We start from the raw sequence: 14,656 nt of genomic DNA, 5'->3' as shown, positions 1-14,656 counted from the left end.
AAGTCCTTTTTAGAATGTTGTCTTTCATCTTCCCCACAATCCTGCACCAGCCCAGTTTTACAGAAGAGAACCTGGAGGCTCCGAGGGGGTGAAGGACTGCATCAAGACCACACGGCACTGCCAGAGCCTGGTGCACAGCAGGTGCTCCACAAACATGTGGGAGACGACAGCTGCTGACCGAATGCAAGAATGGATGGATGGACCACAGAATTCAAGCCCTGGCCTTAACCCAAATTCATATTGCCTGAATTCTGTCCACCTCAATAATGATGATGAAGATCCCAAGGCAGAGGAGAATAATAACAGTTTCTCACTGCATTTGAAACGCTCAGGCTGCCTTGAACAAAGCCCTTGCTTCCCTCAGCCCACCCCTCCAGGCTGAGAGCCCGTGGGTCTTTCTCCCCTCCCAGAATCTTCTGACTGCTTCTGGGGCAGCTCCACACCAGTTCCACAGCTGCCCTTTGACGACGCTGTTTGCTTTCCCTGCCTCAAGTTTTATCATTTTCTCCAGGAAAATATTTGTCTTCCCATTACTTTAATCATACCTCTTGGGTCCAGCAGGGAGGCCTTGGAGGAGAATTAGTCTTGTGTTTTGTTTGCTGTGCTGGGAGAACAAACAGGCTTGTTTGACTTACCTGCCTTTTCCCAGTAGGTGGACCCCTCGGAGCAAACACGGAGCCGGCCTGCCTCCCACCCCTTGGTTCTGGCGCTGACTGTGGAGCATTTCAAACCGAAAGGGCTTCACTCACACTAGGCAGCTGTCCTCACTCATTTGCTCCAGAGCAGGATTTCCTCTCCTCCTACGAGGTACCCGGACTGGCACTGAGATTCCCTGCAGTCCAGGAAACGTCCAGTCTTCCTCCAGTAGCCCTGTAATATTTAGATGGATTGATTCAAGAGTGAGACTTCAGGATGAATTCCATACGTGAACGGTGGGGATCGAGTCGGGGCTATGACCAGGAAAAAACTGGACTTTGCTGGGGTGCAAAGACTCCTGGTTTTGGAGCCAGACAGATCTGGTTCAAATTCAGTTGTGCACAAGTCACTGCTAGGTTTGCACTACCAAGGGTAGAGCCAGTATTTCCTTCATTTTACAAATGTTTAGTGAGCACTTGCTGTGTGCCAGCACTGTTTTAGGTGTTTGGGATGCCTCAGTGAGCAAAACAGGTAGTAATCTCTTTGGAGCTTATGTTCCAGTGGAGGGAGGCAGATAAACATAGTACAGAAGAAAAGCATGTAGTATTTTAGAAAGAGAACAGATGTTATGAAGAAAATAGAGCAGGATAAGGGTGACTAGGGGATCTGATGGGGGGGTGGTGTGTGCAGTGTAAATAGAGTGGTCAGGCTAGGCCTCGTGAAGAAGGTGATATTCGAGTAAAGGCTTTAGGAGAGGAGGGCCTTAATTTCAGCCACATCTGATTCCAAAGCCCAATCTGTTAAGCCTGTACCACCTCTCTCCCAACTGAATGAGAGCTCAGGGCTGGGCACATGGCAGTGCTAGATATGTGTTAGCTCCTCCCCCAACCTCCTCCTTGAAGTCTCTTGGGCATTCATCCACCAGGAGGACAGACACGACGGTGGTGGGTGGGGAACCTGGCAGGGCAACCTTGCTGGAGCACAGTGTGGGCCTTGCGTGGTGAGCCTGGGAAGCAGGCAGTCACCAAGGTGGCTGGGACTGAACTCTGGTTGGGGAGTGGAGCTTGACTGGGGAGAAATGAGTCCCTCTAGGGAAGCTAAGTCTCATCGTTGATGTCCATGGCTCCCTGCCACCCCTCAATTTTCCCTGGAGATAAATGAGCTGCACAAACATTTACTGAGGACCAGTTAGGAGCAAGATGCTTTTAGGGGCTTTCCCATCCATGCCATTCTCACATCAGCCCTCTGAGATAGGCAATATTATCTCTGTTTTACAGTCAAGGAAACTGAGGCTCAAAGGTCCAAAAGCTTGTGGGTTGCTGAGTGACTGGGATACAGATCTGTGTTTGTCAGATTTAACAGACTAGCTGGTTTTGCTACACTAACATTATCGACTTCCCCATCTGAACAACTGCCAAGAATGTCACTAACATCACCACCAGAATCATCATCACCGTCATCAACAGCGTCAAGATCATCCTCTCCGTCACCATCAACATCACCAAATGTCACGACCGCCATCACCATCACCATCACCATCACCATCACCATCACCATCACCATCACCATCACCGTCACATTTTGCCTCCCGTCAATAGCCTCATAATCGTAGGCAATAGAGTAACAAGATGGAATCTCAATTCCACCACTCACTGGGCTTTTGAAAGTCATGTGATCTCTCTCATCTTCAGCTTCTTTGTCTATAAAATGGGGATAAACATATAGCCCAGAGGGTAGATGAGGTACTTAAATCAGCCTTTTGTTTCTATTGTTCCATCAAAACCACTCTTGTCAAGACAATCACTGCCTTCATAATTGTCATAGTACTTGCCCCTAGGAGCATTTGATGCATCTGGCCACTTCCTCCTCATTTCCTCTTTCTGTTTTCTACAATACCCACTTTCTGATTTCCCTCCCACCTCACTGATCCCTTCTTTGCTAGTTCTGTCTCTTCTACCTGACCTCTCAAGGTTTGAGCTTTCCAGGACTTTGATGTAGCCCCTTCCATTCTTTATCCAAGCCCTCTACTGCTTCTAGCCTTGCCCAGGTGACCATCACGTCTCACTTGATACTATAGTAACCCTTGCACCACCAGGGCCGGTCAGAGAAGCAAAACTTAGAGTAGCCCGTGGAGACCCTCTGAGGAAGCAGGGTCCCTTCCCTGTCCCATCTGGTACAGGGCCAGCCCTGAGCAAAATTTGTTGCAGGTAGTTTGAGGGGCCTCCGCCTCTTGAATCTGTGTGCCTTTAACTTTTCTGATGCTTACTCGTTCTGAACTTGCATTGTCTCAGGTGCTTAGAACCCTTGGACCCTCCCATCCTTAAACATGTCAGAGAATCTCTTAGAGTGTGCCCCCTGCCACTTGCAGGTTTTCTATATAGCAAAGAACAGAACAGAATGCTACAGAGAAATCTCCAGTTAGTGGACAGGGACATTTGTAGGATGCTTTCCTGGAAACTCTGAAATAACACCCCTTTGGGGGCTACTATTTCTGCCCCCACATGGGTCCCGTCCTGAGACAGATGGTCCCTCGTTGAGCTGTTCTCACACACACAAGCAGAGGAATTCTTTTAGGTCCTCTTGGCCTCCGGAGCATTCTGAAGCAGATGCCAGGAGAAACAGATTGCCTACCCCTTATTCTGGGGGCTGTGGGTGGACAGTTTTTAGAGGAGATCTCATCCAAGAATGTGTTTTCTCTTACATCTTGAGGATGTGATGCTCTTCCCTCTCTGCTCTTTTGAGGCTGGCATAAGTGTGAGAGTTGCCTTGGGGTAACGCCTGCACAGCCTCTGCCCCCACAGCTGAGGAGCAACAGGGGGTGCGTGAGCCACGTTTGGCATCCTCCTTTGTGCCCTTTGCACAGGGCTACCCAAGTAGGCAACACTATGGGCTGCTTGCCACTGCCAGATTAACGTTCCTAAAATAGCTTGGCAAGATTGGACCATTCCCCTTCTGAAGAACCATCAAAAGTCTCCCGTGCCTGTGGAATAAAATCCCTGCCTTCAGTCTAGTAATTCTGTTCCCTACAATCCAGCCTTTATTGGATTTTCCAATAGTGTCCCTCACTCCGCCTCTACCCCAAGGTCTTTCTCCAGCCGGTCAGGTCTACCCTCCATTCCCAGAATGCTCTGGGATCATGGCTGTCTCCATACCACTTGTTAAAATGCCCTCTCTCCCTTGTTGCCTATCCTCTCCTTCCTGCTTTCCTAGACAGGGCTCAAGTGCAACCTTGCGAAGGCTGCCCTCCTCCTTCGGGTAGTCTTCCTTGATCCTTCTGTTCATTTACCTTCAATCCCGTAAGACCACCCTAGTGAGCCTTATGACTTCTCCCATTGAAGAGGGTTTATTTACAAAGGGAGTATTACTAGGGTGTGAGCAGTAAGCAGAAGAACCACAAAGGATAATACACTAAACCAGGGCTAGTAAGAGTAGGGTTATTACCACCCTGTCTTAGTTTCCCAGGTGCTAAAACAAATACCGTACAATGGGTTGGCTTAAACAATGGGTTTTGCAGTTTTGAGGCTAGGAGGAGTCCTAAATTGAGGTGTCAGCAAGACGAGGCTTTCTCCCCGAAGATGGTGGCATTCTGAGGCTGCCTGCCGGTGATCCTTGGTTCTTGGCTTTTCTGTCACATGGCAATACACATGGCAATGTGTTCTCCTTTCTCCTCTGGGTTTTGTTGACTTCCAGATTCTTCCTGTGATTTCTTTCTCTGGTCCCAATGGTCCTTTGCTTATAAGGTCTTCAGCCACATTGGATTACGGCCCACCCTCATTCCGTTTGGCAACAATGATGACATCTTCAAAGGTCCTATTTACAAATGAGTTCACACTCTCAGGACCAAAGGTTAGGATCTGAAGATGCCATCATGGGACATGATTCGATCCCCAACACACCCCTAGACCTGAATAAACAAGGGGGGAAACTGTTACCAAAACCTGGAAGGAGCCAGTCCTGTAGGGAAGGAAGCCTTGAAAGGAGAGATGTGGTCAGTTTGAGAAGACATCTCAGGGAGGGTCAGAAGAATGAACACCTTGATCTCACTCTTCTCTCTCTGATCTCTTGCTAGGGCTTCCCAAATGGCTGAGCCCACCTGGAAGCCAGAAGGGCAAGGAAGCCCATTATGTACACCCTGCAATTCAACCTTGGGTAGGAGAGGAGGATGGAGAAGAATTTGGAGGGGCAAATAAAGGGGAAGAAGGCTATGCCTCATTGTTTAGGTTTCAGATGGGGAAGTTGTGAAGACTTTGAATGTCACAACTAGAAACGTTCTTAGGCTCCACCTGCTCAACTTTATCACTTCACCGATAAGATAATGGAGACCTGGAGTAAATTCATGGTGGTCTGAGTCACCCATTAAGGTAGTTTCAGAGATGAGAATAGAGTAAGTGTAATCCCCAAAGTTCCTAGTATGCTGTTTCTTTGGGATAGACTACATAATTAATTACGTAGTAGGGCTCGGGGTTGAAGTTGTACTGGTCATGCTGGCCATGTTTGGTAACTGGCAAAAAGCCCTAATGGAAGTCTACTTGCAGGGGGCTGGTTGACAGCCCTCTAGCGAAGAGATTCATCCTTAAGGGAGAAGCCAAGAACAATAGGTTTTACCCAGTTTTAAGTGAATTGAAGTTATGAACACAGTGTGGTGACTGTCAAGTCTGACCTTCCCCAGCTCCTTGGTCACATATTTGAATCCATGGGGAGGAGAGTGTGGGGTGTGTGTGTGTGTGAACTGAAAGGGCTCTGTAGTAGAATCTGAAAGAGCATTTTCAGTAAACTCTGAAACACACTGGATCCAAGCAGTGTCTCTGTGGGACTCCTATAACATAGCATAGCACAAAATAGAAAGAGGCACGTGCCCTCACCCCACCATGGACCTCACTTTGTTTTAATTCTCTTTCATCCAGTTTTTCTCTGGGTTTTTAGGAAAAACAAAAGAAGTTATATAGTGTTTTTACAATAGTCAAACATTCATATTTATCACTTCTTTCTCTGATTATTTTCCTATTCTTTTTCTCTCCTTCTTTTAGCCCTTCCCTTTCCTCATTTCCATCCACCCCCCCTCTTCATCTCCATCTTCCCTGTCCTGTCTTCTCTCTCGTTCCCTCTCTCTTCCCCACCCCCCTCCTCCTTCTGAAAAACCACAGCTTCTCTCCGGTCTGATATGCCTAAAGCATTGTTCCAGGAATTTTCTTACTTGTTTCTTGTTATTAAGACTGACTGTACTGTGTGCATTTGTTGGGAGAGTCTCCGCTGCCATGGAGAGAGAAACTAACTGGTGACTTTCTGCTTCTTGTCCTAGCCAAGGGGCTGTTTGCAGACAGTACATAAAAATTATCAGCACCCTCATTGCACAATCTTTCCTTGAACCAATTAGATGCTGACTTCTGCTTACTGTTTAATCATCTTCCGACTGAGGAAATGGAAAAGCTGACAAATAGTTTAACCCAACAAGAGTGGAATTCCTTATTTTTCCCCCTCTGTGAGAGTGTTTATAGAGCACTGATCTGCCAACATCTCCTAGTCTCTCTAGGGCACTGGCAAAAAATATAGACAAATGTTTCTATCCCATGAACTCCGGATGGTTTTCATATTGTTTCATGTTTAACTGATTTCAAATGAACGACAATGGCCCTTAATGTGGTTACAAGAATTTGCCATTAATTTTCACTTAAAATTGGATCCAGCCAGTTTATTTGCCTACACTGTATCCTAGGTCTTAATGACTTGCCTTCCAAAAAAGGCAGATTGGCACAACACTTTGGTGGGACATCAGTCTCCTATTAGATGTTAACAAAAATTAAGTTCCGAATGTCATGCCTATTTTGGGGCTTTCTGCACATAGCATTTGACGCAGACGGCTGGGAAACTGGGTGAAGGCCACAGAGTGGGCTGGCTCGGAGTGGCAGACTTTCCTGATGGCGAAGATGCAGGTTCCCCGGAAGCTCCGAGCAGGAGACAGGACTGGGTTTCCAGGGGCCACAGGAGTGTGGCTCAAGGTCTCAGCACATTTAAAAACTTACTGGTGCTTTTCTACCCTGAATTTTGGATGCATTGGAGTAATGGTCTAGGTTCTGTATAATATTTCAGATTTTCCCTCCCTAAATCTAAAATGCTGAACATGAATGGTGGAATGGAGAGGGACCATGGCGATAGGGAAGAATTGAGGTAGAATAAGATTGTTGACTGCTCCTTCACCTTTCAAGAAGTTGTTTAACCTCTGCGGGACTGTTTCCCCTTAATCAGGGTAACCATATAATTTATTGAACACTTTTTTAAGGGACAGTTATTAAATTGAATGGAATGGTTGCAAAATAGGCTTAAACTGGAGACAAGGTCAACCTGTGAATAAAGAAGGGGTTAGGCCAGATAAGGGGTGGCAAATAGGTTTCGTATCCATTTGAACTCCCAGAGAATGGTAGGACTGCCTAGAGTGCTTTGTGGAGGAGGATAATGTGGCTGCTTCTGAGCTCAAAGAAAAAAGCACCCCTGATTGACTAGCAATGTCTGTCCCAGCCTTGGGAAGGGAGTGGCAGCCCCTGAGCCACATCCTTGCCATTCCTGCATTGGATGACCTTTTTGTAGTAAAGAGTAATCAGTGGGAATGTAATCTGTTGCAGCCACTGTGGAAAATGGTTTGGCGAGTCCTCAAAGAGTTAAGCATAGAATTATCATATGACTCAGAAATCCCACATCTAGGTTTATACCCAAAAGAATTGAACGCAGGGACTCAGACAGTCCAATGTTCAAAGCAGCATTATTCACAATAACCAAAAGGTGGAAGCAACCCAGATGTCCATCAGCATACGAATAGATAAACAAAATGTGGTATTTACAGACAATGGAATGTTACTCAGCCTGAAAAAGGAGTGAGGTACTGATACATGCTATGACAAGGATGGACCTTGAAGGCATCATGTTGAGTGAAATAAGGCAGACACACAGAAGCAGATATTATATGATTACTCTTAGATGAAGTAGCTAGGATAAGCAAATTCATAGAGACAGAAAGTAGAGTACAGGTTACCAGGAGTGGGGGAATGGGGAGTTAAAGCTTAATGAGTATAGTTTTTCTGTTTGGGGTGATGGGAAAGTGGATAGTGGGGTGGTACCGCAATATTGTAAATGTGATTAACCCCACTGTATGGTCTGCTTGGGAGTGGTTGAGATGGGAAAGTTTATGTTATATATATTTCCACTATTAAAAAAATAAGAGCAGCTAAAGTGATAATGATAATGAAATGCAGTACATGATCCTGGACTGGATCTTAAAATGGAGGAGGAAAGGCTCAAAAGGACATTATTGGAACATATGAAAAAACTGGAAGATAGACTGTAAGCTTTATATCAGTTACATCTCTTGAACTTGATAGCGATACTTAAGGTGTTTAGATAAGTGAGTATCCCTTTTCTTAGGAAATGTATATGGAAATATTATGTGTTCAAGGAGGATGATATGTACAAGCTACCCTCAAATGTTTAGAAGATAGATGGATAGATAGACAGATAGATAGATAGATAGATAGATAGATGGTAGGATGGTATGGCAAATGTGGCAAAATGTTAAAATTGGTAGATCTGGGTGTGTTTGACTTCTCTGTTTTTGTTTTTGTTTTTGTATAGGTTTTGTATTATTTTTGTAACTGTCATGTAAGTTTGAAATTATTTCAAAATAAAAAGTTTAAGGAAAAAAAGAATTAATTTATAAGTGAGTCTAGCTAACCACCCCATCAGTTAAACATGCTGGAGGTTGAGGACTGGAGAGCCAGAACAGAAGGCCTAAGGCAGTGCTTCTGAAACATGAATGGGTACACTTGAATCTTGTTAAGATGCACATTCTGATCCAGTAGGTCTGGGATAGGGCCCAATATTCTGCATTTCTACAAGCTCCTGGGTGATGCCCAGACTGCGGGCCACACTTCGAACAGCAAGGACCTGAGGCAGCTTGCTGAGCCTGGGCCAGTGCCCCTGTAATGCAGGGTAAATAGCTTTCAAATGCAACTGACATTTGTTAGGCACCTTCTCTGTATGTGCTGTTTTCCCAGGATTTTTCACAGGTCATTTGATTCATTCCTCCAGACAGCCTTTTGACATTGGATAGATTTTTCCCACCCCACCCCACTCTTTTGGTGGGTTTCAGTGCCCACCCCAAGGCCCGTAAAGGCAGAGTGGGGACTCACGTCCAAGTCTCTTATTTGCACGGGGCAGGCCCTCTGAGCACCTAACTCACAAGCTAATGGCCGAGCTAATGTTGCAAGTGCCCTCCACTCAAAGGGGTAGCTTTTGGAGGTGGGCCAAGGTGTTTGGACGGATGCCAAATGTGCCCTCAATTCACTTCAGTCAGAAGGCTACATTCTGCCTCCATGGCCTCCAGCTCCACCATTTCAGACGGTCATTAAGGCAGACAGGAAACACCTCGTGATCCAGGGTTCGTGGGAAAGGGCATTCCTTACCTCTGTGAGGTTTTTGGAGCCAGACTGACTAGGGTCCAAATCCAGCTGCATTACTTGATCTTGAGAAAGTCACTTGACTGCCCTGGGTCTCGCTCACCTCACCTGTAAAAAGGGGATGGGAAACACTCTTACCTTTCAGAGTAGTTGGGAAGATGAAACGAAATAGCATAGTAAAATCCACAGTACAGTTCATTTTGAAAGGAAGCACTCACTTTCCCCCTTTTGTCCTTCAGAAGAACTATAACGGTTGAGTTTTTGCTACTCAACCACTGCACAGATATTAACCATCCTAAATTCTCCTTCATTGCAAGGGCACAATCTGTCAAAATGGGTCTGAAGTAGAAGTTTAATGTGGTGCTGTCCCTGTGTACCATAAAATAGGAAACTGCACTAATTGCTTAATATCATTCTTTCCTGATATAATAATAATAATAAAAAACCAACCCTATTAAAACAAACTTTAAAACTTATACTCTAAAGTAAAACATGTCATCACTTGGAGATATTCAGTCAACACAGACAACTTTGAAATTAAAAGAAACTTGGAATGTGTCTTGTGACTTGGCATTAGTGAAATCTTTCATAAGTTTTGCAACTTCTGCTGCCTTGTTTCTGCAGTGAATGGTGTTAATTCTGTTAAACGTTGTTGTCACAGAGCGTTCCTTAAATAGTTTTTAATTAGTTTTAATTTAGAGAAAGAATGTTCTGCATAAGATATAGGAGCAGGAATTGTCAAAAATAAAATGAACAGATAAGATTCTGTGGAAAAACTTGCAGACGCGAGGTACCAGTCTATACTCCCTCGGCGAATGCATGGATACTTTTAATTTTGTTGATTTCATTTGCTAATGATTTCACAAAGCAGTAATTTTATTGTTAATGCTTCCAAGATGTCAGTGGAACATTTTTTTCCTCCTCTGTGTTCTTCACAGTGGACTTTTCATCCGTATGAATCAATTAGAATAGAGGAAAGCATGTAAATGAGTCAGCAACTGCACTTAATCCTGAAATCTTATAGAAGTGTTTGGGTAAATAACCTTACTAATTACCTGTGGGCAAATGGTAAGAAATACAAAATGCTTTCCTTAAAAAAACTGCTGAAGATCAAATCACTTTCCTGACACTCAGCAAATCAACAGGTAGCTGCAGATGGTATAAAAGTCTTTTCATTATCACAGTTTCTTGGCAAAATTACAGCCAAAATTATTGCTGCCGCCTCCTCCTCCTTCTCCTTTTTAATTTGAGATACATAGAATTTTTTTACCTGTCTTTTAAGATATTAGCGTAGGTCTATAGCTATCAATACATGATTCTAATAACCCCACATTCCTCCAGCTAAGGAAGAAGAACTGCTCTGACAGCGCTTGGTCTTTGCAAATGTCAGCCAAGGCACCCACATTCTCTTGGCTAAACAGGTGGCAGAGAGCAAAATGTTTTCATAGGCGTGCCCTACTACTGCCAAAGAATAGCCCCAATCTCGTTTCATACAACATTTCAGGCTGCCTTATTCTACTCAGGTGGCCTCTGGTGTAAAATATATATTAGAAACTTTTTTTTTCCCTGAAATAGAGAAGATCTGAATTCTGCAAGATAAAATTGACAAGTACAGTGGTCACTGTGATAATTCTATTCTTGTGCACTATGTAATACGTCCTTGCATTTGCTTAGCCAATAAGGTACTCAGAGGCAGGATTTGAATGCTCCTATCTAACAGATAGAAGTATGTTTTTATTACTCCACAGGTCATTGGAATACGATGTACTTGAATATTAATGAGATTTCACTCACTTGATTGCCATGGAAGCCATAGTGGAGTTCAATTCAAGTGCAGTTTTGTTTATTCATCAATGAAGTCATATGTATTTAGAAAGAAGTTCCCTATGTGATAGCCACATTTGGTACCAAAGAAACTTTGAACTCTCTAGTAACCCATGGCCCTGAGAGGGCATCATCCTAGTATGATGTGGGTCCATTGGTTTCCCACATACACGGACCCTCCACAACCCAGCCCCAGCTTCCTCTCCTGCTCCCCACCTACCTAACGCCTCCTCTCTGGCCCAGCTGTTCTCACTGCCTGGGCAGGACTTACAGTCCTCTGATCCTATACCTCTAGCCTTGGTGTCCTCCTACTGTGCTGTTTCTCTCCTCTCCTCTGGCTGCATCATTCCTGCTCATCTGTCAAGATTCAGCACAGACCCCTGTATCAGTCAAGTTCCTGGCAAGAAACAGGTGATGAACTCAGAAAGGGTGACTGAAGAGGGTCCAGGAAGGGGCTATTTATAAGGGGGTGGCCCAAGGATACAAGAGATGTTGCAGCACCCTGGAGCCACCAGCAGGGGGAGCAGGAACTGCCCCCGGACCTTTAGGGCCCAGGGGAGGGAGCTTTATCAGAACCAAGACAGAACCATGGCCGACAGCAAGGGCTGCCTGGAGGAGGCAGGGCCTTTGGTAGAGGAACCCGGCCAAGGCTAAGTCTCAGCCTGGTGATCCGGAAGAATGCAAACCCTTTTCCTCCTGCTCTCCATCTCCTACTGCTGTTATTCTTTGACCAAACCCAACGTGAAGGTGGAGGATAAGGTACTTCTGATGCAGCCCTTGTAGGACATCCCCCTTGCAGAGGAGGGTGGGAAGGATGGAGTCTGGGTGGGAGGGCAGTCCTCCGCCTTTTCCTGGGGGCATCCCCGAGGAATCTTTCCAGCCCAGAAAGACCTCACTCTTCTCTCTGGTTGGAATGGGCATTTGGCCCTGAGGAGCTGTAATCCTTCTTTGTGTTGTGCTGCATGGTTATTGCTCTCTTGTATGGAGAGGTAGCTTTCAGTTGGCATCATGTGTCCTCACTTACTGTGTAAGCTCCTTGAAACAGCGGCCTTCACTTATTCCCTCTGGATTTCTTATATGAAAACAACCAGATATCCTGGAATTTCTTGGTTGTGTCAGTTTTGAATATTATTTCTCTTTGCTACCTCCCTTCTCTCTCTCTCTCTCACACACACACACTCTTCCAGGGGCATCTGGCCTTGTGGTGGTGGTAGAATGTTGGGGAAAGGGGAGAACATTGAATTGGGGGTGAAGAATTCCAGGTCCTGAGCCTGGTTTGGGGAGTTTCACCAGATGTGCTTGGAAAGAAGAGCTCAGGAGTAAGCAAAAGGAGGCTGTAAGCTGCAGGCAGGAGGAGGGTTGGAGTGGGGGTAGGCCGGGAGGGTCCAAAACCAAAGGGCCAGAGACAGGGGTTGGACTGGGATGTGGGTCAGAGTGCAGGGCCAGGAGGCGAGAGAAAGTGCATCACTGTCAGGGAGACATGGGGAGGGGCTGGAGGGCTTGGAAGCCAGGGTGCCAGAACTATAATCGAGACCCATGCTGTCCAATGTGACGGCCACTAGTCACATGTGGCTAATTGGATTTAAATTTAAATGAGCTAAAATTGAGTAAAATGTAAAATTCGGTTCTTCAGTTACGTTAGCCACATTTCAAGTGCCCTATAGCCATGCGTGACCAATGGCTGTTGTGTTGGCCGGCACACGTTAGACCATTTCCCACCTTGCAGAACATTCTATTGTACAGCCTGATCCAGAACATCTTAGAACTTTTAGGGCCCCTACAGTGCCATGGAAAGAACTGCTTGTTTGATATGACCTGGGCATATCTGTCTCTATATCAAACAGACCTAGCTCTACATCTTCACTTTGCTAGTGATAATTGTGTGATGAGTCTCCAAACCTCAGTGTTCTCATCTAGAAACCAATGATAATAAGACAGACCTAGAATGAAGACTGAAATGTATCTTGAATGGTAATAGAAATGCAGGTTTTTTAAAAATATTAGTTCCCAACCTATGTAATAGATGGTATTACGTAGCATTGACGAGTGCTTCTCTGCTGGCACTGTCTCGATGGCCTTGTACAGTCCTCACAATAACTCTGTAAGAAGATAGTATCATTGTTTCCCTTTTGCAGATGAGAAAATGGAGCCTCAGAGAGATTTAAAACTGGCCTAATTTCATTTTACTTGATTAAAACTGTCACACATTGTTTTCTGCCGTTTCCTGTGTCTTATCTTCCCACCGAGTACAATAGGAACATCATCAACATCATCTGAGGCTTCATTTGAATGCTGAGATGCACCCAGCGTGGGACTGGACCAACCTTGGTTGCTAAACTGGCACATCAATTTTGATAAACTTTGATAAAAACACTAAAAAGTCCTTCAGCATTGCTCAACTTTAACATTTGCTTCTCGATGGGGATCTTGAAAACAAATTGAGGGGGGCTCAGTCTCTATCTTTAATTAAGTGCATTGTTTGCAGGGGAATTTAGATGCAGGAGGCTATAGAAGTACCATGATCTTGGATGGAGAGGGAAGAGGCTGGTTCATGTTTAGGTGGACTAAAAACAGAAAAAAAGGCATGCCGTTTATTCTCTCTGAATTTCAGTTTCTGCCTCTGAAAAAGAGCAAGTGCTACCTCTTCTGTGGTTTGCCAGCGGATTGAATGGCTCCCTGAGACTCCTGGCCCAGGGCTGCAATACTGATGCCCTCCGCAAACCTCCCCTCTCCCCAACCCAGGAGGCCTCTGAGGGCACCCCAGTCACCTTTGGTGAACAGGAAGGAGCCCTTATTGTCCAGGCCACACATTTGTAAAGAAACTAAAGTTGACTTGACCTGAGTCCTGGAAGTTCTGCTAATTATGTTAATTTCTACCTCGATGAGGAAATCTCTCATTTCCATGTGCATATAAGATACATTAGCAATGCAGATGGTCAAAGACACCTACTTGGGCTGCTTTCCAGTCTACACCAGACTGTGCCCCCTTGGTCTGCAGGTCAGCTCTGTTCTTCCAAGAGGAGGGGACGGCCCTCACGAGAGGAATTCGCTCCTTCCTCCACAGTTTCAGACATTGCACCTCGCAGCCAGTGGGATTCCCTTCCACCTAACTCTGAATGCGTGGTCCAAATCTCTTGTTTACCACAGGGAAACAAGGGACTTTTTACTGTGCAGCCAGCCACCATGGAGGCGTTGGCTAGTTTGACAGCTGACTACCAAGCTCGGCCAGCACCCAGACTCTCAGAGCTGGAAAAGAAAATCAAAGGAGAGAAACAAACAGGGAGTTTTTTTTTTTTGTTTTTTTTTTTTTTTAATAAAGCAAGCATTCCCTGTCCCTTATTCAGACTATGGGAACATTTCATTTTGAAAAAAGTCTAAGTTTTAGGGTGAGTTTGGGGCTGAGGGCTGAGCTGGCAGGGAGAGTGCATGGTAAATCTTGATGAGCATTGGATGATGGGCAGGGGCAGCTGAGCCTGTGGGGAAGGCTCCGAGATGACCCCGGAAACCCCCAACATGAGGTTTTTGTTTTTTGAAACCATGTACCAGCAAAAGGGTGGGGGGAAAATTTGGAATTGCTCACTTTTTCCCTTTCCTGAATGAAGGAAAGCTGGATGTATGTCCCTGAGTTTGACTCCTTCAGCTTCTTCCTGGATGCCTGGCACAGCACTGGGCACTGGGGAGGACAGACAGACAGACAGTGTGTGTTGTTTCAGCCTCAGGCTATGCTGGTGGGGGCTAGAAACCGAAGTACA

The 14,656-nt window shown here is 45.4% G+C and overlaps 1 long non-coding RNA gene across 1 annotated transcript; it reads right to left on the bottom strand.

The window, feature by feature from the left end:
- Window positions 1-248: 248 nt before the first annotated feature.
- On the bottom strand, window positions 249-14,021 carry LOC119531833. The gene is made up of 3 exons (XR_005216417.1): window positions 13,855-14,021; window positions 9,087-9,188; window positions 249-870 (listed from the first exon to the last, which is right to left on the bottom strand). It is a non-coding gene; the product is annotated as an uncharacterized LOC119531833 (long non-coding RNA).
- Window positions 14,022-14,656: the final 635 nt, after the last annotated feature.

This window comes from Choloepus didactylus, chromosome 4 (genome assembly GCF_015220235.1).
Source record: "Choloepus didactylus isolate mChoDid1 chromosome 4, mChoDid1.pri, whole genome shotgun sequence".
NCBI lineage: Eukaryota > Metazoa > Chordata > Mammalia > Pilosa > Megalonychidae > Choloepus > Choloepus didactylus.
The sequence above is the reverse complement of the archived record's forward strand: the minus strand, read 5'-3'. Positions and strand labels throughout refer to the sequence as shown.